At 35.6% G+C, this 25,996-nt stretch overlaps 1 protein-coding gene across 1 annotated transcript in view; it reads right to left on the bottom strand.

Annotated features, from left to right (window-relative positions):
- Nucleotides 1-22,380, bottom strand: part of LOC120774283 (myb-like protein P) — a 127,145-nt gene extending 104,765 nt beyond the window's left edge. Inside the window, exon 1 of the mRNA XM_040103775.1 lies at nt 22,148-22,380. The gene's annotated coding sequence lies outside the window, so the exon portion shown is untranslated. The remainder of the gene's footprint in view (nt 1-22,147) is intronic.
- Nucleotides 22,381-25,996: the final 3,616 nt, after the last annotated feature.

Raw genomic sequence — 25,996 nt, forward strand, 5'->3', positions numbered from 1 at the left:
ACAAAAGTTATCGGACTGAAAATGCCGTAAATAATGATGAAGTCGAAATGCGACGACTGAGAACTGTAATAGCTAAGGCATTAAATTTGCGAGTGTTTATTGTTGTTGTGTTTTTTTGCAAGTACTAATGAAGTTACATTTGCCAAGGCGCAGCAAACGTAAGATTTGGAGAAATTTAGAAATTTTTTGTATTGCAACGCGTTTTGTTTGCTTTTAAACAGATTCCATAATTTTTCAGCTAACTGTTTAATTTTTTGTTCCGTTATGCAGAAATTTGTGTAGTTAATTGAGCGCAAAAATACTTTGTCGAAGTTGCATGAAGTCAATTGAAATGTGGAAAGTGTTTTATATATTTTATTGAAGATGCCACGGTCAAAGGGATAGGTGATTAGAATATGACTCAGGGCCTCGGTAGCGTTATCAAATTTATTTACAGGGTTTGTGCGGAAAGTGCCCGCAACGACTGGTAGAGGCGTTCCTAGCTAACGAACGAGCGTCTGGTTAGTTGCCTCAGACACTGGAGAATCAGGACAAACATTTTCAACGTTTGTTAGAGCAGAGGTACGCGATTAAGTTCTCGGTAAATCTGCGACAGAGGCATTTGATATGATCAAGCAAGCTTATCTATATGTTGCTTTAGCAAGAAGTGGTGTGTTTTGGTTACACCAGGTTTTTTTGAAGGCCCGGGAAGAAGTGTCTGATAGAGACCATGCTGGGAGACCTGCGACTTCGACAAACACCGCCAAGGTGATTCGTATGCGCAAAGTTTTGAGCTCAAACCGTCGACTATAACGTAATCACAGGTGATGAGTCATTGGATCTTTGAGTCTGATCCTGAGACAAAAAAGCAATCTTCCTTTTCTTTTGAGACGACAGAGGGAATTAAAGCAGCATACACCTCGGCTCTCAAGGCTATTGCGGAAAATGCCTTCCGTGACGCCTGCAATGCTTAGCAATCGCGCTGCCAGGGCTGCATCGATGCAGAAGGAGCCTATTTAAAAGGTTTTTAAAGAATTGTCACGATTGGTACAACAAATTTTTTTTTAATCGACTCAGTACTATTACTTTCTGAACAAAACTTGTATGTTAGTCTCGGAAATAGTAAAAATAGTAAAAGTAAATACATGCCATCTATTTAAGGTTTGAAACTTTCTCGTACGGTCAGTTAAGGGGCAAAACTTATATGAAATTTTGAAAACATTTTTTTTTTATTTTTCTATTTAGTTAGATAGTTTACACCTTTGAAAAAATCATGCTAAAATTTGAAATTAACATTTGAAAATTTTTTTGAGTTACAGCTACATACAGTTTATATTTAAGGGGGTATTCTCATGTAATCACTTCGAAAAATCGATTTTTTTAATATTTTAACAGTGTCGTAAGCGACTGTTTACCAGGCACCATGACAAGTCTGCAGCTGCTAAGTTTCTAAACGCATTTTTCTCGAATCATCATTTTCTGAAACTGTCATGGTCCTAAAAAAAACAGTATTCAACCGATTGCTTTAAAATTTACATATGTTCTTCTACTCATTTATAGTTATCGTCCCTACCAAAATTGTTTATTTTTGAAAATATTTTCATATTTTTTTTTAACGATTTTGAACGAAAAAACAAGATTTTAGTAACTTTTTTGAAGTTCAACATTTTTTTTTAAATGAAATTGATTATATTTGGTAGGGACGATAGCCGCAGAACTAATGAATAATAATCCATTCGATTTTTTTATTTCAGACAACATGAACAGCCGCTATTACCATGACCAGTGAACTACTTTTTTTTTTGTTGAGGTTTAATTTGATTTAAAAAAAAATATATTAAAAATGTAAAAAACGAAAAAAAAAATGTTTTTTGTACATTTTAAAATACAAATAAAAATATATTAAAAAATTAAAATGATTGAATTTTGTTATCGCATAAAAAAAATTTCTAAAAATTGTAAAATGTATGCGTTCACATGAGAGTACCCTCTTAACCGAAATTTTGGTTAAAATTAACCATTTCTTCTTAAACGTAGTCATTTTGCAAATTTTGTCTTCAAAAACTCGACTGCATATTATTAAAATATGTATAAATATACCTTTAAGGTTTTTAGACAATTAATACGATAGTTTTGCACCTATTTTGTTACACGAAGTTACGCTGGTATTCTCCATGAGTGTTCCACCAGTTTCAATTAAACATTACATTTTTCTTATGAGTTACCTTTTTATTATTCGAGGAAACTTTTTAAGTTTTCGGATTCGCACATTGAAAGTGGGTTCTTGAAACTAAATTTCAGGTGAATTCTTTGTGAAAAACCCAATCACGTTATATAATATTTTTCAACCTCATCAGAGTGGAGTCTAGTATTCTATCAAGCCCTGATTTTGCTCTACGACTAATTTTTCTTCGTATTTGTTTTTATGTCATGGCAAAATATCTCATTAAAATCTAGTAGCTAGTCGAAGCGCCCATAACATTTGTGGAGCACTTAAAAATATTTATGTGTCAATTATGCATAAGTATGCACCAATATGGGTCATGCCATCAAATATATTAAAAAACTTTTTCGTGCGAAACATTTGTTTTATGTTCTTTGATGCGAAATATTAGACACGTATTTTTCGAATTAAACGAATTTTCAATATTTCAAGTTTTGAAAAAATATTTTAAGCATCTGTGTACACGCGGAAAATTATTTTATTATAAAATATGTAAAGAATAGCTATGTTCAGGTATAGCCGCAGATTTCATTATCTTGCAACTTGCAAGGATTAAAGCCAAGGACACACCTTCAGGTACATAAGCCTCTTTGTTACATATATGGGGTCTAGGGCGACGTTTTATCCAATTTTATTCCGTTATAAAACGGAATATTAGTTTTATTAAGACAACTCTCATTTTGCGATATAAAGTTATCCGGAAGTTTAAAAATTTTTATTTAAGGAGCTTTCAACAGTTAAATGGGGGGTAAGCGAAGTTATTATCCGCTTCCATCCACTGTAGGTAGGAGTTTTTATAATAATTGTGTGGAGTAAATTTGATTGTTGTAGCTTTGGTAGTTTAGGAGATATATGTGTACATTAAATTTATTAGAGGGCGGGGCCACGCCCACTTTTTCTAAATTGTTTGCCTACAGGTGGTCCTTGCTACAGCGATCCTCTATGCCAAATTATAATAACTTAATTTAGTGCTTAGTTATGGCACTTCGTAAGTTTTCGGTTAATGACGTTTTGTGGGCGTGGTAGTCCGATTATATTCATTTACGAACTCGCAACTTTTTTTTTTTACTACGGAATGCGCATACCAAGAACGGACGAACGAACGGACGGTCAGGCAGATAGTCACCCGGAATTCAACTCGTATCGTCATCTTGACCTTTATTTACATATATATAACCCTGTATATCTATCTCGCTTAGTTTTATGCGATAGGTACAACTGTTACGTGAACAAAATTATTATACTCTGTAGAAACATGTTGGAAGTGTATAAAAATGTATGTATGATGAATTTATACGATTTTTTTTTTTTAATTTTTAATTTTTTTTTGTGAATTTAAAAGTATTTTCATTAGGCTCTTCAGGCACGACTGTATAAATGGACCGTTGAAGACTCCGTCCGCAATAAACTTTTAATCATCAACTTCCGAATATAGTAATTCCTGAATACAGTAATCGAAAAAAAAAATTTGTTTACAAAAAAAGTCCAATATTTTGTCAACAAGGACGCAAAAAAAGAGCATCGCCCGCAGAAAAGTGTTGAATGTATATTTTGGATCGAATATTTATAGTTCTTATTAAAACAATAATGAAAAATATGTTATTATATTTTTAAGGTGAAAGTCCGACTACAGTAGCTGCAGTCTAATAATTAGTTTCTCACAAAGTGCTTAATAACTCTACAAACGATTTAATAGTTATTAGTATTGTATTGCACACACATATAAACAAATAATTCCGGTGATAATTTGATGATGTTTAACAACAAAAATTATTTCAAACATTTCAAGAGTGACAGAAACATGGCACAGACAAATATTCCAACATAACTGTATATAGTGCCTAATTGTCGAATTGTAATAAATATTACAACATTGCGACTGTGGAAAGTTAACCCTTATAAACATAGATTTATTTACTGAACATTAATTGCTATTTTGAAATTAATTGGCAGACGATTCAGTCTGGATCTTCCGTTGGTTTACTCTAGTCCCTTTAAATAAAAAGTAGGCAACTTATGAGGGGCGGACTTTTTCAAGAACTAGGGAATTCTTTACTACTGCAAAGTGTTTTCCAAAGTAAACAGGACTTTTTGAATCTAGCGACCCCTGGTGGCACCGTCTATATGTCGACTGGTGCGTTAGAATCTGCTATCCAGTGAGTTTCATGACATTTCATAGATTGGAAGTGAAGTTATTATTTTAAGTGTCAGTAAGTTTGTGCGAAAATGAGCTTCGAGCAAAGAGCCAACACTAAATTTTAAAATTGGTAAACTTTTACCAAAACGTTTCAATTGATAAAACAAGTTTATGGCGATGATTGCCTATCCCGTAGCAGGGTGCACGAGTGGTTTCAACGTTTTCAAAGTGGTCGTGAGGACATAAATGACGATCAACATGTGGGCCAATCAAAATCCGTGATTACCGGAAATACCATCGAAACTGTGCGTGAATTCATCAAAAATTAGTTGAAGTCATCATTGAAAAGCATAGAAATGGAATTGAACATCTCCAAAAAATCGATTTATCGCATTTTGAAGCGTTTGGTGCGCTATATTCGACGTGTTCGGCCCGAATATCGCGAAGATGAAAGTTGGCGTTTGTTGCACGATAATGTGCCGTCTCATCGATCGATGCTTGTGACTGATTATTTGACCAAAAAACACATTTTAACAACTAACCATTCCCCATATTCACCAGATATGGCACCGTGCGACTTTTTCCTTTTCGGAAAAATGAATTTGCCCATGAAAGGAAAGCGTAATGCAGACGTAGAGGCCATTGAAAAGCCTTGCACCGGCATACTAGCGGCCATACCGGCCAACGAGCTAAAACACTCGTTCGACATGCTTTTGGACAGTGCAAACAGCTGTATTGAAGCACAAGGAGACTATTTTGAATAAAATAAATTGATTTTGCCGAAAAAACCATTTGTTCTGTTTTTTTAAGTCCTGTTTACTATGGAACGCATCTTGTATTTTAAAATTGTTTGATTAAATACAGTATTGAAATGAAAATAAATTATGTAAGCTTAAGAAAAAAAACACCTAACCTTTTGCTAACCTATAGTAACTGAAAAGTCAATTATATTCAATAATATCAATAATTCATATGGTGATCATGCTCTATCAGAAGCAACATGCAAAAGATAGTTTAAAGCGTTCGGAGATAATGATTTTGATGAGAGAAATGAAAACCGTGGAAGACCACCAAAAAAGTTTGAAGACGCCGAACTGCAACCAATATTGGATGAAGGTGATACTTTGAGTCAACATCAAATGACAGCGATGGCAGAAAACCAACAGTGTGTAAAATGGGTGCCACAAGCATTGAATGAAGACAATGGAAAATTGAAAAAAACAGTTGTGAAATTTTGCATCAAAGACACGAATGAAAATCAGGTTTGCTTCGAACTGCCACTGACGCTTAAAAATGGATTTACTTTAAGAATCTTGGATGGAGAAAGTCATGGATTAATCCGGAACAACTATTAATACGATGCAAAAACAGATCTATTCGGTAAGGAGGCTATACCGTGTGTTTGGTGGGATCAGAAAGGTGTGTTATCTCATGAGCTTCTAAAACCAGGCGAAACTGTAAATACTAATCGCTACAGACAACAAATGATCACTTTGAACCATGCAGTGATCAAAAAACAACCAGAATGTACCTGAAGAAACGCTCGTTACACTGCACATGGTCGAATGCACCTGCTTACAAATCAAAATACTTGGCTAGGAGCTGCTGCCGCACCCACCTTATTCACCAGACTTGACCCGTTCCAGTTAGCATTCATTTTCATAGATGAGACAAACATTGGCTGAGCAGCTCGAAGTGCTTCTGATGCAGTAATCGAAAATTGGATGTCTTTAAAAGACGAATATTTATATTGGTATGGTATTCACAAATTATCAGAAAGGTGGTCAAAATGTATATAAAGCCCCAGTTTTGAACCATAATTTATAGAAAAGTGTTTAATATTGGATTAGCGATAATATTAGTAAGTAAACGAGTAAGTATGTGAGTACTTTCTTTGGAATTTTAATTTTTGAAGACATATTTGACATTCGTCTGGTTTCCGGAACATATTAAAAACCAAAAGTTCAAAGAGTTTCCTCATACAAGGATTAAACAACTATACTTAATTTGCTAAATCGTTCCGACTACTCATTTGCTAACTCACATGCGAAAGTACATATATACGAATAAGCATATATATGTACTTATGTATATATATATGTAGGTATTTTGACCATGAACAGTTAGTTAACTGTCTGCGTATCTGTAGTCACACAACCGACAAATTATCGTTATGACCATTTATAAATATTTTACGGTTATTCCATTCGAATTTGAATAAATTTTGGAATGGAAGGACGCCAATTATTTGAGGTGAGCATTAAGCTTGTAGCATATTTCAATAATTTACATGCGGCATGCAACAGATTGTGTAAACAAATGGCAAATGAAATGTATGCATGGATATACATACATACGGGAGTTTATATATGTTCGTATGTGCGTCAGTACCAGCCATGAATTTCAATACAAAATCGAGACTTAAATGTACTGCCGAACACATTTTGGCTGGCGAATTTCTAACATCATAAACGCTGCTGAGAAATGTAAATGTAATGACATATGTACATACTTATATAATACTATATATCGTTGTGTGTGTGTATGAATGCAGGTATGTGTAAATGAAATTGGGCATACGAACTGCTGCTCCACAGGTTGTGTTTGCTTGTAATTATTTGGGCGCAAATGGAACTTTGCTTGCAAAAATATGACAAAATGTAAATACTATTCCGCTAGTTGTGGCTTCCATTATACACATGCATGTATGTATACTATGTATGCCTGTGTATGTTTAGGAAAGAGTATAGAATATTAATAATTATTTACGGTATACTAAAGCACGCGTACCTGTGTTAATGTTCTAAATGAAAGCAAGTAATATTATTTCAATAATTGTCAGCACTTAGTTGCTTATCGATAATATTGCCAAGAGTTTGCAATAAAATTGAAAACAATTAACGGCTGGTTAATTGGAATTTAGTCAGCGTTTAGTTTTCGCGCTGAAATTGTTGGCAGTAAAAGTACAGTTATCAGGATTTTGTGGATTTTCTTCAGTTCAGACTCTTCAGTTATCGATGGAATGCAATAATACTGTAGTAACGGATGAAGTATTAATGTATTTTCAGAGGCTTAAATGCCATTAAGGCACAATGCTTTGCAAACAGATTTGATTAAAATTGAGAACTTGGACTAATTTAGATAATCCAAAAAGAACGAAAGTCTTACCTTGACCAACAGTAGTGATTTTAATTAAGGCGACATGCTAGTCCAGAAATATGGAATAATCGAAAAGTTTTTTTTCATAATTCGATAGTTTAGAAATTCAAAAATATCTGCTAAAAGTCTTTTTTAAAATTCAAATTATTTTCAAAGATTTAACCGTTTTAGAGTCGTGGCAATGTGGTTGGTTTAGTCTTAGCGGTTATATGGGTTTCCTTGGGTAAAAAATAGCATTTTTTCAGCAATTATTTTCTCATTCAAAAATTAAATATTTTAATAAAATTTTTTGTTCTTACAAATACACACTATCAACAAAGAAATTCTGAAGTTTTTGGAAAAAAAATTTTTACACTCGACCAATGCGACGCCATTTCCGGTGACCCCTAGGAAAAAAGATACGCCCGCGTTAGCAAGATAAATCCTTACAGTATCATCTAAAGTAAAAAAATACGTGGTTAGTTAAAATCTCACTTAGAAGATAGATGAGGGAATAAAAAAACTGAAAATTGGATCTTTAGCAGACATTTTCAAAAAAAAATCAAAATTTCTGTGAAAATTTCGGGATTTTTTTTTCAAATAGTTGTAATCCAAGTCTTTAAGAATTGTTTCTCAAAGATTTGTTGTCCTGAGAAATCTTGCCAACCAACTTCAAAAACACAGTTTTGAGAAAAACGCCATTAAAGACGGCACACTTAGCCTAGTTAGACTCGAGCGCACAAGTTCTCAAGGCTGTATCTCCGAATATATTTCTCGGATCATCTTGAAAATTAAGGACAATATTCTAGAGGTCTCGTAGAATTTAATATGACAATAAAAAAAATCGATTTTTGTAAACCCATGCAACTTTGCAGCTTCTTGCGATAGTGACATTTGTACTTATCAAGAAATCATTATATTTTTATTTTTCAGCATACCACAAGGGTAGAAATCAGGTCGAAGAGGACACGCCCGTTTTTTCCACTCTTATTCAAGGAGGCATAACTCAATGAATTTATCTTTAAAATTAATTCTGTATACTCTTCTAATACAAATAAACAGCTATTAAGATAATGTATAGGAAAAATATCAAACGCTGTTTTATCAATTGCCAAAAAATGTTCAAAATTCGGGCTTTTAGACTGGAATGACCCCTTAAAAATAAATACCTGTAAACACTATTGTACAGTGTCAAACAAAGATCAAAGGTTCATAGATTTCAATTTAACGGAATAGGATACTCGTAGCGTTCGACCTCGAAAACCAGATGCTAAAAAAAAGTATATACGATCTAGATTCCTTTTTTTAGTAACTGGTTTTTGAGATGAAGTCTAGGATTATTTTATTTGTTTGATGTCTATCTAGGTCGAAAAAAAAAATATTTTTTTGCAAATTTTCCTTAGAGTTTTTTGTTTCAAAAACTTCCCGAAACTTCGTAGAACATATTATAATAAACTACTCATATTATTCACTCTTTTCTTAAAATGAAGGCAGTTTATTTGCAGTACTTTCAGAAAACTATCGTATCGGTGTAACAGATATCACCTATTCTACATATCTAAGATACTCTTAAATTATCATATCAGATACTCCTTGTGTTTAATAATGTGCTCGAAAGATTGAAGAATGTGAAAGTCATGGTGCGAGTTTCAAATGACCCTATTCTACGGAACATTGTGGCGAGAGTTATATTATTATAGTTAGTTAGTAAATTTCTAGTAACTGAACTTCATGAAGACCTTTAGATCTTTATCAGCCATTTTTAATAGCAGTTAGAAGTTATAGTAGTCTAATCTCAAAAATTTTAACGAAGATCGCTAGGTTGGTTTGTTTATAAATCTAAACCAAATGTCGTGAAGATATCTAGCAAATGAAGAAGTTTTCAATGCAAGCACTTTATTCTGATCGCTCAGTTTATATGGCAGATATATGACCGTAATCTGCGAATCCAACAAATTAGTAGCTTCTTGGAGAGAAAATGATATATGAAAATTTTTAGATCAATATCTAAAGAAGGTGTAACAGAACATTTTATACTTAAATAAAAAAAATATCACTGCCAAAAACCGCTCGAAGCTCGGGTCTCTAACTTAATAATTAAAACAAGTTAAGAAATATATTTTCAAATACATCTTTTCCTAAAGGCACAAAAATATAGAATTTGTAAATGAAAATTAAGAAAAATTATATGTTAACTGCTCTACAATACAGATGATCATTCTACTAGAGGTAAATAACCAGTTGGAAGCAAAAAATAATTAAAAACGATTTTGCAACAAAGTGAAAAAAATGAAAGTGAAGAAAAAATTAATAGTGATCGTAGTGAGTAAAGAGAAATCGATTTAAAACTTGAGTATGTTATTCTAAAAGGTATAAGCTAACGAAATATGAAAACCTCATTCTTTGGAAATTTCACAACAGATGCGTACCTTAAACATCCAACCCGAACGACGCTAAGGCCCGATCTTTCGCACAAAGACATTTATAATATATACAAACTGATCTTAATGAGATAATAAAATATTTCCCATTTCAGCCACATGTTGCAGGAATTTGGCAACTATTCCGTAAGGCCCATTAACCTTTCTCACTTTTGGCACTCACACTCTAATACCATATAACACTACAACTACTGATATGAATATGATTGCAAAGCGGATAGTGGAAGGAACTGCTTGCCTACTAAACTGAAATTCAATATTTGCAAAGCTGTGCATGCAGGCCTAGCGCCACCGCGAGTGTCACCTCCACACATACACAAGCGAACGAGAAGGAATTTATGTGGGCGGCAAATGACGGCAATTCGAATTCGAGCACACTCGTATCGAGCAGCGGAAATGGAGAAGAGGTTGAAATAGAGTACGCTTCAATGACTGAGTGGCATTCATATCAATGGCACTCTAACGGCTATCAATGGTCCTGAGTGCACACACACACAGGCACACGCCAGTTGTACAGGTGTGTGCGTCAAATACAGTCAATTCAATTCACTTCCAACGACCGATTTGTTGATTTGCTGCATTTTTTGACTGAATTGTGCCAAATTTCAGCTGCCAAATGCATGAACGAGTTGCCAACCTGGCGTGTGCTATGAAAAATATGCACAAACAGATACACACGTATTGGTATTTGTATTGGTAAAAATTTTGAATGGATTTCTACAATTCCTTCTTTGGCAATAAGCAGTTTTCAGCAAACGTTTATTAATAGATGATCGATGGTAGCTGTTTTTCTGGTAATGTCTTCATATAGTTGTAGTAGTCTGAGGTTGTTTGTATAAAAAATGGTCGATGCCGTTGTAGAAATCTTCATTTTCTCTGATTACTTATCTAAGGCAACGAACAATCCTCTCTATATGTCGGACCCAGTAACAAAAAGATATTTTCTTATCTCCCCACATTCTACGCTTTCTTTTACTCTCGTGTAGGCGTCAAGCGCTGTTTTATAGAACTTTTATATCAGCATTATAATACTGGAAAGAAAATAACTGGCATTTAATGGATTGGTCAGATCCTCTCTGATAACGTAAATCAGTTACTTGATGGTGGACTTATAAAATAATTCTCCTAAAGTAAATAATTGGGATCATAAAGGGTTTGCGCGGAATGTAATAGGACTGAGTCGATTTAAAGAAAATATATTGAACAATCGTTACAATTCTTTAAAAACTTTTAAAACAGGCTCCTTCTGTGTCAATGCAGTGCTGCCAGCGCGCTTTCCAAGCATTGAAGGCGTCACGGAAGGCATTCTCCCGAATGGCCATGAGAGCCGAGATGAATGCTGCTTGGATCCCCTCTGTTGTCTCAAAATGCTTGCCTTTCATCGGCGTTTTCAGGCAAGGAAATAAAAAAAGGTCCGAGGGGCCACATCTGGGCTGGGCGGCTGCGGAAGCGTTGGGATGCCGGCCTTGATTAGGTAGCTGTTCACAAGAAAGGCGATGTGCGCCGGGGCTTTGTCGTGGTGCAACTTCCAATCGGCTGCGATGTCTTGTCGGACCCGACTGACCCTTCATTTGAGTCTCTTGAGGACTTCGACATAAAACTTAGCGTTGACGGTTTGTTCAGGAGGAACAAATTCATGGTGGACGATCCCTTTGATGTCAAGACAATGAGCATCGTTTACACTTTGGATTTGCGTATTCTTCCGTTCTTCATTAGCGACTTCTTTCCGGCCCTCCAAAAAGGCCTGGTGCCACATAACACACCACTTCTTGCTAAAGCAACATCTGAGTAAGCCTGATTGTAGCAGATTTACCGAGTTTTACACAGAATTTAATCGCATACCTCTGTTCTAACGAACGCTGCATTTTCGGCTTGCACCACTCACAGGAATACGTCGCGCGAAAATGTTAGTCCTGACTCTCCAGGTGCTCGGAGACAACTGACCAGCCGCTCGTTCGTTAACAAGGAACACCCTCTACCGAATCCAGTCGGTGCGTGCAAGTTGCGAAGTACAGTCACGGTGAAAGAAAATCAGATAAAACACTACTTGTCTGCATATTGGACCAAACTAACAAAACGGTTACATGAAATTGGGTTCCAAAATCGATATTTTTGCTTTCGAAGTTCGAAAAATGAAAATTATATATTTCAAAAATACTGACTCGACTTTGACACCTTGTAAACCTTTTTGATGATTTAGAAACTTGAATACTATAACTACTTTTCAACTGTAGTTTATAATTTGAAGGAAATTTTGGAGAAACTTTTAAAAACAAGAATATTACTTACGAACCAATCACTCGAAAAAATGGTTTGGTCCAATGTAGAAATAAGTCGATTTTTCCATTTAGTGTTACTAGTCTGCATCAAGATTTTACTCAGAGAGTACGAATTTGGACTGATCAATCGTCTTGGGAACACCCTATATTTTTTACTTTTAGTTATACTTCACTAACAAACAGAAAAGACAGCCACAAAAGGAGGACACATAGTGTGGAATTAATGTTTTTTATTTCGATAGACTATACCTTTTCAAATAACTATTGCATAATATTTTAAAACGATATCTACAATAGCATTTGAGTTAGAACCTTCTAAAAAGTATCTCTAAGCTCACTGTCAATTTTTTCTGCATCTTTTATATAGAGTTCTCCATGCTATGACCTACCAGTTTTTTGGTCTGATCAACCATCTAATTTGTAAATTGTCCCATCAATATTTTCTAGAAGAGGACTTGTTTTCTTAGGTTTTACCCAAGAAGGAGGTCAGAATCTACTCAGATGTGGAGAAATTTTTTGCAGAGCCGTCGGAGGTCGCGTTTTTTCAGTTTTTCTTTAAAAGTTTTGCTTTGTATTCTTAAAATATGTATAAATATACCATACAAATTTCTAAACAATTGTTTTATTTTAATTCCCATAAGTCGGATTGTTCAGTTTGTCATACTAGGTATGTCCTTTAATCGCCGTTCTGGATGACCTTCGACCTCTCCAACTGATGAAAATATTAAAAAAGTAAGGATATCGTAAATTGCAAATCGTCGGTCGAATAAGTTTTGTGGATATTTTGGGTATGAAAGGCGTTCTTTTTTTTAAAAGAGTACCGTAAAAAGGACATTCTTGATTGTGCGAATTCCGATCCCGCATTCAAGGAGCGCATTGTAACTGCTAATGAGATATTTGGTTTATGAGTTTGACATGCAAACAAGTCAACAATCATCGGAATGGAGAGAAAAAAACGAGCCCAAACCAAACAAACCACGCCTTATTTTTGGACATTCGTGGTTTGGTGCATCATTAATTTGTTCCGGAGGGACAGACGGTCAATAAAAAGTTCTATTTGACCGCATTGAGAAGTTTACGTGAGAATATCCATCGCAAACGGCCGGAAATGTGGAAGAACAATATTTACACGAGAATCGATCACCCGTTTCAGCCGATCGAAGAGATAAAACAAAATTCTGTGAAGGAGCTGAAGGCCATCCAAAATAAGATGTGATTTCATCAAGATTTTAATCAGAGCTATTAGTATCAGTGAGTTTCACTTTTCATAAAACAAATCTGTATTAAGATCAGCAGCCATGAGAACCCCTTAGACTTTTATTGTTGCAATTGTTGCCCTAATAATAAAAATATTTGGCAAGTAACTGCAGCGGACATTTTTCAAGAAAACTTAATCTTAAATAAATAAATAGTGAAATTTTGAAAGCATGGTTATCTGATTTATCATATTTGAATGTATAAAAAGTTTTGCTACCAAGATAATATCTCACAAACAAAGTAAGAAAAGCAAGTTATTGTTAACTTTTTCATTAAACGGAATAAAGGTTGTTCAACGGGCCTACTGAAATCTGTAAAAATTCAGCAACAATTTTAAAGATAACCTCAACCGACTAAGAGGCCCGAAAAACTATAGAAAAAAGCAATGTTCTTATTGTTATTGTTGGCAGCTGAGAAAAAAGCGCATCAGCGTGCCGCGTCACAGAACAAAGTTCAATCACTGCCAATAAAGATTTTCAATTGATTTTCATTTGCTGTCGCCTGATTGCCATTTGTTGTTGCTGTTGTTAGCGTAATAGTTGTTTTTATAGCAGGCACAGAAGTATCCACCACACCAGGAACTGCCGCTGTGTTTCACAAACACACACACAGCAATGAGTGCCAGGGCTGAAGCTGCATGCCACAGGGCGCCAGTTGGTAGCAATGGGTATTGGCAACAGTGTGGTCGCCATGGATCAACTGACAACTGTGCGCCTACTACACTACACTCCCGTTAGAAGAGCATCAGTAGCAACACCAACTCCACCGTCGTCGTCGTCGTCGGCATGAGCAGACTGCCATGAATAAATGCCAACGAGCCGCCGAGTGTTGAGTGCCTGGCTTAGCGCATTTGATAGTTTGGCTTAGGACGCATCAGCAAAGGCAAGGGCTATACCAAAACCAAAAAAAATGCATACAAAAGTTGGTAGAAAGAGGTACGGCGGCAAAAAATTGCGCAAAAACGAAAATAAGAAAACGCAAAAAATATTGCTGCGGAAAAAGCGGCGCGCTGCAGACGTGGCAAATAACAGAGTGAACGGTATAATGAAAATGCTACGTTTTTTGAGCGATGCGCTCAATGTATGTAAGTGCGTGTGTATGTGTGTGTGAATTCGGTTGTTGATTGAAGACAGTAGGCAGTAAGGGCGTTGGTGGTAGGCGCGTCTCGCCTCAAATGGCACGAACGTCGCTAATGCGTTTTCAATTAAAAGGATTTGTGTGCGAGCGCACGCTCCATCACACACATATACTCACACACATACACAGAACAGCATGGCAAACACACAAATACACGCAAATTAGAGCATGAAGCACATCAGTCGTGTTTGTTGTTTGTGCTTTGTGTTAGATCTCGCTCTGCATAAATTTCTATGATTTGTACGCTAGCAAACGTGAATTTTTATTAACCATTTTCTTTGTGAAATATCGAATGTTGGCAAGAGCTTCTAGAGGATAACGGAAAATAAAAGAAAATTTCTAAGCAGAAGAAGACTCTTGAATTTATTTGCGCTTGTAAAGAGGCTGTGGCGCTCGTGTGATGCTCTTCTTAATTCTACTCAACTTAAGTACATACATACATATATACGTATATCCACATACACACATCCGTCGAAAAATTAAAAATCACTTCATTTTTAGTATTTCAATGACAGCTGAAAAAAATTTTGTAAGTTGATTTCCATCTGCTACCTACTGAGGTCATGAGTTTCAATATTGCAGCACTATAGGGATCATTTACGAGAGCAGTCCAATAAGTCTTTAGTCTCACACCTTTAAAATGACAATATAGAAAGAAAAATTCTCTAAGGTTTTGTACATTTCGGTAGGCGAATACTGTCTAATACTATGAATCGGATTTGTAGTCTTGTTTTGACCAAGTTTGGAAACATACGTGTCCGTGGATTACAAAAAGTGGGAAAAATGAAATATTGGTCGGTGATTTAATTCTTGTTTTTGGAGTGGATTTTCTGCTGATTTAATCGGTTCAAAATAGTTTCATCATTATCGTTTTTTGGTAAGCCACGAACAGTTTTCCTGAAAATTCCAATCACGTAGGATAACAATTTCGAATTGGCATGTCGAACGAAGACGCCCAAGATAGAAAAGAGAAAAGACCACGTGGGTCTCATACTACATGCGTTAGAGTGTGAGACGTCTTCAAAGCTGTGACGCTGTTTAAGTGCAAACGAGTTTCTGAAATATTTCGCGATCGTCGACTAAACATCGGTCAACTGGTACACATCATCGACCATCTTAGGTCAAATAAATTTGTCTTATTGATCCAGAGAACGCACTTGGGCTATACCATATATAGTACGTTCCAGGGATGTCACGTGGATTACTATACCATATACAGGCCTTTCTCAAACCATAAAAATTAAACTCCTGTTCGATCTTATAGTATGAGCTCCCAAGCGCTTAAGCTATGGTCTGACGCACGCGGGACAATCAAGAAGGAAGTATTGCAATGTTTCCACCTGGTCGATAGACGCCCCACAACTACGGAGAGGGTAACCTTACTGAAGGCAAAGTGCTCCCTGGATCTCTTTCAATCGATCTTGATTTAAAAAGGTCTTCTGACAGCGCATGAACCGATGGTAACAGAGCACTGACATATCTCCCGCGAAGCCCAGCTATCCAGTAGTTGAAGACACGAGGCGAACACAGACTATACTAATAGAGCAACGAACAAATAAAAGAGTGGACTTAATTCGGCGAACCTGCTCTAAAGAAGGCGAAAATTGTATTGTCGGTTGGAAAAGAGATATCTATCGTTTTATAGGAACAATACATAACGTTTGCCCAAGTCCACTATTCGATAGCAAAGCGCATAATTCATTGAAGAAAAATACTAAATCGCCCTGAAAACACGCCAGCTTCTACCTTGTTAAGTCAAATTGGTCGATTTAAGCAGCAAACTAAAAAAAAATTACTCACTGGACAGACATTTTAGTCGAATAAGTGGGTTTCATCGCCACGATAATCTACTTTTGAGAATTCCAGAAAACGTTTACTAAATATATATTGAAGAAATTGAAGATCGCTCAGTCAAGTTTATCGAACTAAACCGAAACTATTAATCGTCATTTTTCCGAAAATTGTTATTTTCTTTCCTAGACATTTTATTTTTCGAACCGCCCTCGTATGCATATATATTTACATACATATACATATATGCATTGTCACTTGAAATTCATTGTTCTGGCGCACTCATATAATTTCATTGACTTGTGGCGCAGCCAAAGCCAAGCCGAAGAGCATAAATGAAAAAATAGCATAAGGTTTACAAAAAATCTCTTCCCCCTAAAAAGAAAAGAAATAAAAATTAAACCCAAACACAAAGCGTCAATTGGCAAACAAATGATGGTGACACAGTAGAGTCGCACAACACGAAATGAAAGCTTAAGCGAATGAATGATCCGGAAGAATTGCGGGTGTCTGTCGGCGCATTTGTCTCGCTGTTGCAAGCCATTAGTTTGCATTGTCTTCAATTCAATAAGGAAGGAAGGAAGGAAAACCTCATTTAAATTACATTTAAGGATTGAAGTTGGTGAGAACAGCACTAAGAAAACTTTAAAATTTTGGTGGTTTGAAGAAAATTTAAAATAAGTATTCTGATATCAAATATCCCTGAAGTCTTAAAATTAAAACAGAAATACACCAATTTAATTATACCATCAAAATTAACTCCTTTTGAACTTTAAGGATGTTGATTGCATGAATTTGAATGATAAGGCTACTATAGGCCGAATCATTGCTATGAAGAAAGGAGTGCAACGAGTCTATTGTTATACAAGCTAAAAAATAAACTTATAACAACTATAAAGATGGAATATGTGCTTATTTCAAAATAACAGAATTACACCTGAAATAACGAAGTGAAAGGAGAGCTAAGATAAATCAACAGTAGTCTCGAAAAAATGGAAAAGTCACAAAGGAAGTACTGAAATTATTATATTTCTATTTTAAAGCGGATGGCATTAGACTGAATTTTTAGCTTGATTACCAAACGCACAATAATCAGAACCACTACATTGAGAGATATATAGAAATTAATTAAAGTACACTTATCGCTCAACTTTGGTGAGGTCAACGACTCTTTTGTATATCTTTAGCGAGGTCACCAACCCTGCCTGAGATTAGTAAGCCATTTGTTTACCTTTAGCGGGGACAGCAACCTACAATAAAAATTTGGGTTGCCATCATCGCTAAGGGTAATTGAAGAATGTGGTAAACTTGCTGACTTTCGTCATATGCTTTTCGTTAAAGTCGATAATTTGGTGCGGATGTTCCAGAGGGTAGGTAATAGCAGGTAAGGTTTGTTTTAAAAAAGTCTCTGATATTGAGGACAAACTTAGAAGTTTGTTATATATTTGGAAATGGGACCAAGAGCCACTACTAGGAATGCAATTTTCTTTTTTGCATTTGTTTAAATTCGTATAAACTCCTCCTTCAAGTACACCGCTCCAACCGGGAAAATGCCACACCTTAATACTGCCCACCACATCATCCAATCACCAATATTAATAATATCATCACCAAAACACCACACAAAGGGAACACATTAGATATCACCACACTAGTACACAACACCCCACACTCACCCACCAAACTAACAAAAAGGAATTGGATCATCGCTTAGGCTACAGTCGTTTTCGATACTCATTCTGCGAGCTGCAATTAGCACTCGAATACGACAGCGATCAAGCACTCTTCAGCTGATCCGACTCAACACCTCTTTAGATTATGACAGATATGTACTGTGAGCTTCTTCAATTTATACACTTCCATCTACAACTGGATTCAGTGGATCCATATACACAATGGAAAGGCTAGTGTTTGTTCAGCCATGAGGCCCATTCCTGGCTCAATGGGAATTTAAACTAGCAAAATTGCCTCATTTAGGGCGAAGAGCAACATGAAGAGGTTCATGCAATTTCATTCAGAAAAAACAACGGTTAGGTGTGGTTTGTGGGCCGATGGAATCATCAACCATTTCTTCAAAAATGATGCCGGTGAAAACGTACCGTTGATGGCGATCGTTATCGCGCCTTGATAACCGAATATTGGACACCTGAAATTTAAGCTCGTGATTTGGGCGACATTTGGTTTCAACAAAACGGCACCACTTCCCACATGTAGCATCATTAATGGATTTATTGAGAGAACACTTTGCTGAGTAGATGGGCCGGTCGATTGGTAACCAAGATCGTGTGATATGACACCATTAGACTTTTTCTTGTGGGGATATGTAAAGTCTAAAGCCTATGCGGACAACCCCGCTTCGATTCAGTTCTTGAAGCAAAACGTCAGGCATTCGCCAGTTACCAGTCAAAATTCTCAAACCAGTCATCGAAAATTGAACTTAACGGACCATCTGAGATAATCTTCAACAAATAAAGGCCAAAGATTGTTCTTTCGAATGATAATAAACATTCACCATTAAATTGGAAGTTTCTGCGTTTTTTTCTTGAAAAGGAGAGAATCTCGAAAGTACGCGAATAAATATGAAATATTCAGTTTACTTAAAAATTAATTGTATTTGTGTTAATAATAACAATTTGCGTACAATGGTCAATGCACTTTCCCCATAAACTGGGTCTCTATTATACAGCATTCTTTCTGAGCTCGCAATTTCATATAAATAATCTTTCAGCTATGGATTCTTTATGTTATTTCAAGCTAATTTGTCATGCGAAGGTGGGACCATTACCAGTTGAGTCTCCCTACTTTTTGATGCCTTATATTAAATTAGAAATTTTTTCTGACATTATGGCATTGAACTGGCAGTTTTTCATTAAGGTTGCCAAGAAGAATTTCTGTATCAAGGTTAATTAAAATATCTTCACATTCACGGACGGACAGATGAACCAACAGACAGTCACCCTTATTTGAACTCTACTCATCCTTCCAATCATTTTCTAAATACCTAAGCATAACTCAATACATAGAGTGCAGTAATTGAAAACTCGATAAATAGCCTCATTGTTATACCTATCTACCAAATAATTAACTTATCAATCAAACATAAAGCACCCTAAACTTAAAAATTCAACAGAATTCTGGCAAAATATTTAATGCTTAATGACACAAATAAATTTATGCTGCTAAAAAATAAAAAAATAATATCCGTACAAAAAACTTGTTAAAATTTGCAGACGGCAAACGTCGCCACGTCGTATGAGCAACATTTAGTTGAGACTAAAATCTGAGGAAATGAAAGACTGTTGGGAAGCAAGTGGCAGACGAAAAATTTGAAATCACGTACATTGTTTACAGAGCTTACAGCATTGCAGCAGAGTAATGCACAAATAAGCATTTAAAATCCGACGCACAAACATTACCACATCTACTTGCATATACATATTTGAGAGAATATAAACACACACTTATGTTGAATAGTGTGAACGGAATGAAGAAAGTTAAAATGTTTTTTGGCTAAGCGATTAAAATTCAGCATTCGCCGTGCATGTACAAATCTAATAATTCTTTTCCAACTGTCACTCCATTAGCGCTGGAGAGCACCAAGTGCATGTAGATGTGTATACGTGTGTAAGCGGGCTTGCATGAGTCAGTATGATTATTTGCGAATGCGCTGGCGTGGCAATGAGCAAAGTTTACTTTCAGCAATGGTTAAGCAGGAAAGAGTTGCTGGCAATTGGATTGCATTGAATGGCAATGGGTGCGAACTAAAACTCACACATCCACAAATAACTACGGGAAGTTAAATGTGATAATAGAGAATTTTCGAATTTGCTCTAAAATAGTGCCATACTTCGGTTCGCAATCGTGGCATGTCTGTGTGAAAAGTTGCGCAAATTTCTTAACTTCAAAATAGAAAAAAATGTGGAAGTAAAAAAATATTGCAATGTAAATGGGGAACAACTTTAATGTGCTGAAAACAAAATGATGGAATTACTGTTGCACACGCGCTGGCGAAGTGTGAGTGAAAGAGAGGCAGAGAGGGAGTGAAAATACTGACTAGCAGTATATAAATACTAAAGTGCTAAAAATAGCACGTTTAGTGAGCAGTGTGAGAAATATGTAGCATACCTTTTGGCTGAAAACACAAAATAAAAAAGTGAATAATACATAAGTTTGGCACAGTGGGCTGGGAATTGGTAAATTTTATGAATGTGACTATCAGATTATTTCGAAATTATTTAATAAAAACAAAATGTGCATTAATTTTGTTACTAGGTAAATGCTGTATCGGTGTTCGTAGTGATTTTCTGAAGTTAAGGTTCCAAAAAGAGCTATACCGGAGACCAGATATATTAATTTCCACAATAAGGCTTTAGTATACCATTGATTCCGAATAAAACTATTTGTTTATGTTCCTGTGAGCATTCGACTCACCAGCGGAACTTACAATAGCTATACAAATCGGCGAAAAATGGAGCTACATATCAGGCGACCCTTAAAACTTCCAGAATACTATAGCATCTTGAAGACGAAAGTCTTTGCGACCAGGAAAGTGGCAGAGGTAGCTAACAACACAGGAAATAACATAAGAAGAATTTACAATAGCTAACATAAATAACAATGTATAACAAATAGATCAAAACTGGCTAATAAAGAGAGAGATGGAATCTATAGCTCAGAGCTGGATATCAGAGAACCGTTGAAGCTTCCGAAATACAGCAGTATTTTGAAGACGGAAGTCGAAAAGCGACTGATATAGCAGACAACATAAAGAAGCTCCTAAAAAATATATATGTTCATATACGTCGATAGTCAATAATTACAAAACAACAAAGGAATTCCGGGAAACCAAATTGTTGATGAAATTGCGAAAAGGGTCATCTATCAACTACGGATCCAGTACGGGAAATACGGAAATTCCTAAAAACGACTCTGAAATATCGTGTAAATAAATATAAATGAAATTTGCAAAAGGGCTGACAGACGGATCAGGATGAAGAACCTTTAAGACGCGCTGCATCCCCAAGATCACGTGCAAAGTCCCGAAGAAAGACACATGTTTTTTAATCACACGGTTTCGAAAGGACTGTAGGGCGATTGTTGATCTAATTACAGATCATAACCAACTGGCATCACATAAGCATAAGAAAATCCAAGGAATTATACTGCTGTCCAGCCTTAGCCTTAGCTAGAAGTCGTATTAAAATCAAAATTTAAGTTAATAGATGAGTTAACAAAAATATATATAAAGACGCTATTAAAGTTCAGAGAGAGAAAGAGAGAGTAACATACTTCAAGATCTCTTGTGGATCGATCGACTCGTACTAAAAGACTCTCTCTTGCAAACACGACGTCGAGTAGAAGTCGCTAAAAGTGACTTTGAGACGTGACTGAGGACCTTACATTCATCAATGGCAAAATTACTATTGACGAGATATCATAACATTTATTTTTTTTTACGTCGAAACTGACAGTCTATCTTAAAAATTACTAAAACCCATGTAAGATGATAATGTCGCTTGTTTAGTGCAAAGAAGATATAAATAAAGTAAGCTCTTGGTAAAATGCTAAAACCAAGACTAAATTATTTAAGATCGAAATGATCAAAAACGAAAAAAATTATTTTAGTACAAAAAAAATAATAATTTAATGGTACGAAGGTCTAAGTAGCCAGTTCTCATAGTTTTATAGTCTGTCTGTAAATTTATTTACAAGTTATACTTAAATAAAATAAAAAATAATAATTTAAACGATTTCGCAAACTTACCACTGTACAAACAAACGGCTATAGCTGACAGCAAATTTGATGTAAGCGCCAAACCCAACAGCTCTTAATAAATGCGAGTTCAGCGCTTTTTCCACTTTATCACTATCTCTCCACTTTGCGCCACTCTTCACCCGACCGTCACTAGCTAGAAGTGACCCCAGCTCGGGTAAACACATTTCGTTGGACTATTTATTTTTCACTCACAAGTGTATTTTAATTTCCGGCAAATTTCCTAATGCAATCTCCTCAATTGCAGAGCGCGACGATGAGCAGTGACGCTGACTGAAGACAACCCATTCGTATGCAAGCGATGGTGGCGAGCGCTGCAAATGGAAGATGAAATGGATGAATACAATTTACCAACAAATATGAGGGACTCGTTAAATGTATGGGTATATGTATGTAGTAACGCAGTGTGGGTATGTGCATGATCAGTGGCTAATACTAATACGAATTAGTTGGTTGGTTGATTGACTTTACTTTGGGCGGTTGTTTTTGGTGCTGGAAATGTGGATGTCAGGCAGTTTTTTCGCCACATGATTTAGTAACCGAGCTGCCGGATTATGAATTTATTGCAATCGGCATCAAGTAAGTGTTTATAAAAATATTGTGCAAACATATTTGTATATATTTAGGGGCGTTAAATTAGTTGATGTGCTCAAATAATAATCTGACTGTTCTCTAAATAAATACTGATCGCACGAATAATATTAAAGAGTAGTGTTGAAATCATATTATGTGTAAAGGTATTTATGCTCGAAAAATTGCAAACAATAATATTTAATCCGCCGTTGTGATATGATATTATGTTTTACTCAATATAATCAAACAGATAGTTTTAATACACTGTGGAACATTTTTCGGATTATTGTCTGGGTGGTGAGAAATTCCAAGTCAGGGTGATGGTACTAAGTCAATATAGCAAAACCCTCAAAGGGTTTGGCGTTCGTATGTAGTAGTAGTTTTTTTTATGACCTTTTAAATTTTTTCCTTATCTTGATGTTTTTTTGCTTAGTTGTAACATTTTGGCAAAAACGTAGTTTAACATAACTCGCGAAACACTATTATCAATTTTTCCAATCTTTTAGACGGTTGTAGCAGCTTTTACACACTATATTTAGTACCCCATTTTCGTTCACTATAACATAAGAAAAAATTTAAAAGGTCATAAAAAAACTGACACATACGAACGCCAAACCCTTTGAGGATTTTACTACACTGACCTAGTACCATCACCCTGACTTGGAATTTCTCACCCCCCAGATTAGCTGTTGTACTGTGATATCAATTGAGGAGGCTAAAAAGAAATATTTAAAACTTGCAAATAGTGGCCGCGATCCCGCATGTCAACAAGTTCAATGCACATACATATGTATTTCTCACAAACCACGAAAGCCTGCTATAGCTGTGAATCAGACAATGTAAAAATGGGCGAATCACGTGACAACCATAATAGAGAGTGGGTCATACTATATAACGATTTTAGAGAAAACTAATACAAATACGAAAACTCACTTAACAAATACGGCGGAAGCATTGAATTTTGCAACCATGGTTATAGGTGTTCTGTGGGCTTATCAAAGGAAGATTAAAATTCAAAATACGTGGCTCTACGGAGAAGATATTTTTATTCTTAACTATGTATATTTTCTTAACATTGTTGTGTTAGTGGATCTTGATCTTAACCTCTCAATTTTCCAACCATGTCTTCTGTTTATTTCACATTATTTTACAATACAAAACAAAAGATGTTGCTAAAGCTAAGCAAATGGTTCAATGACCCCTTTAAGGGTTGTTGTCCTTGCTAAAGGTAACAATTTGCTCTAGAATGATTGTTGTCCTCAGTAAAGGTAAATAAAAAAGTCGTTGATCTATTTAAAGGTTGTTTTGTTAAAAGTTATTAAAACTGCGATATATCAATAATTAAATTCTTCAAAGACATCACATTAAGAAGAAATTAGAAACCTATGTACGTACTAAACCAATTTCAGCAAAATTTGGTACATAAGATTGTGTATTGTACCCGGTAGTTCAATAAGTTTTGTCGCTGGATAAGAAAACCACAATTTTATGATTCAAAATACACTTTTTTATTCAGTATAATCTACACTTAATACACTTGCTCCAATAATTCTTCAATCTTTAGATCTCATTTCTGAAGCGAGAATCCGAAAGGTCTGCAAAATACTCTTCAACAGCCGTTATGACCTTTTCATTTGATCAAAAATGCTTGCCATGCATAAATTTTTTGAGTTCTGGAAACAAATGGAAGTCGCTGGGTGCCAAATTTGGTTCAAACTTTAGTTCATCGATTTAAGGCACTGACAAAATGCACATGTGTCACGGTGTAATGTCCTGATGAAAAGTAATTTTTTTCTGCAAATGGGGTCTTTTTTCACAAATTTTTTCTTCAACTGGTCCAAAAGGTTGCAAGTAAATTCGAACAAAATTCCTCTCACATCCCAAAATACTGATGCCATAACCTTCTTGGCCAATTTCCGGACACGAACTCGTTTCGAAGCCGAACAACCAGGTTCACACCACTCTTTAGCCTCTTGTTTTGATTCAAGATCATGGTGAAAGACCCAAATCTCATCCATGGTAATGATTTGGCGTACAAAATCCACTTTATCATTTTTGAAACGCTCCAAATGTTGCTGAGAAAGTCGCATTCGAATGTGTTTTTGTTTCATTTTAGTGAATGCGGCACCCATTGTGCCCAAAATTTCACACTGCTTAATAAAATGTGTTGAGCCTCTACTAAATCTCTCTCAGTCAATCGACAATCTTCCAAAACCATATCCTGTATTTTAACTATGATTACTAGTGTTGATGCGCTTTTTGGACGTCCTTCACGTGGATCGTCCTCAAGGCTTGTACGACTGCGTTTAAATTCAGCAACCCATCTTTCTACTGTTCTAATGGTAGGAGAATAAACATTATACACTTTTAAAATTCGTTCGTGAATTTTTTCTTCCAAAAATAAGAACTTTATCACTGCACGATATGTATTAAATTTTTTTCCTTTGTAAAAAAATACTGTGACAAGGCGACACTAAAATAATGAATTGATTAGTGGCTAGTGACAACGCTCTGTCTTATCGGACGACAAAACTAATTGAACAACCTGGTAGTTAATGCTCCCTCAAGAGATGAGCTTTGCACAAATAGTACATTTAAGGTATGTCATATCAGATCAAAAAGTTGCCATAATCGGACCAGATAACGGAAATGTGGGTGGAACCACTATTGACTTTATATCGAATACATCGGTTAATGTGTAAAATAAATTATTGAAATATGAAAATATAATAATAAAATATCTGCATGTCTAAAATGGGTTGAATACTGTTCGTATTCCCATTAGCCCCATATAACTAAAAGAAAGTGTTTTCGAGCTTCCGGCTGACTTTTTACCTCACATGTACGTCAGCCAATATGTGGTGCAAATTATATCAATTTAATGCAGTGAACAAATTTTCCTCTTAACGATGCCTGTTTGTGCCTAATGGATAATATCGGGGAAACATGCCTTTGTTCCATATGGCTAATATCAGGGTTTTCAGTATATTGTTGATGGTATGTGAGGTATTTCATTGAAAACCAGAGGTCATCTGTCTTTGTAAAAAGTATGGAGTAATGCAAAAAATAGAATAAATCTGGTCAACACTTAACATATTCTCTCATATGCCTAAAACAAGATTTTCAAATTTTCGGTTGGCTTTATACCATATATATCGGTCAGAATGTAAAATATCTTAATAAAATTAACTGAACATATAATATTGGATATACTATAGTTTATTGCCGAAAGTATGTGCAACTGGTCCACGAGTTGCCCGAACTTCC

Source organism: Bactrocera tryoni, chromosome 4 (assembly GCF_016617805.1).
Source record: "Bactrocera tryoni isolate S06 chromosome 4, CSIRO_BtryS06_freeze2, whole genome shotgun sequence".
Classification (NCBI taxonomy): Eukaryota; Metazoa; Arthropoda; class Insecta; order Diptera; family Tephritidae; genus Bactrocera; species Bactrocera tryoni.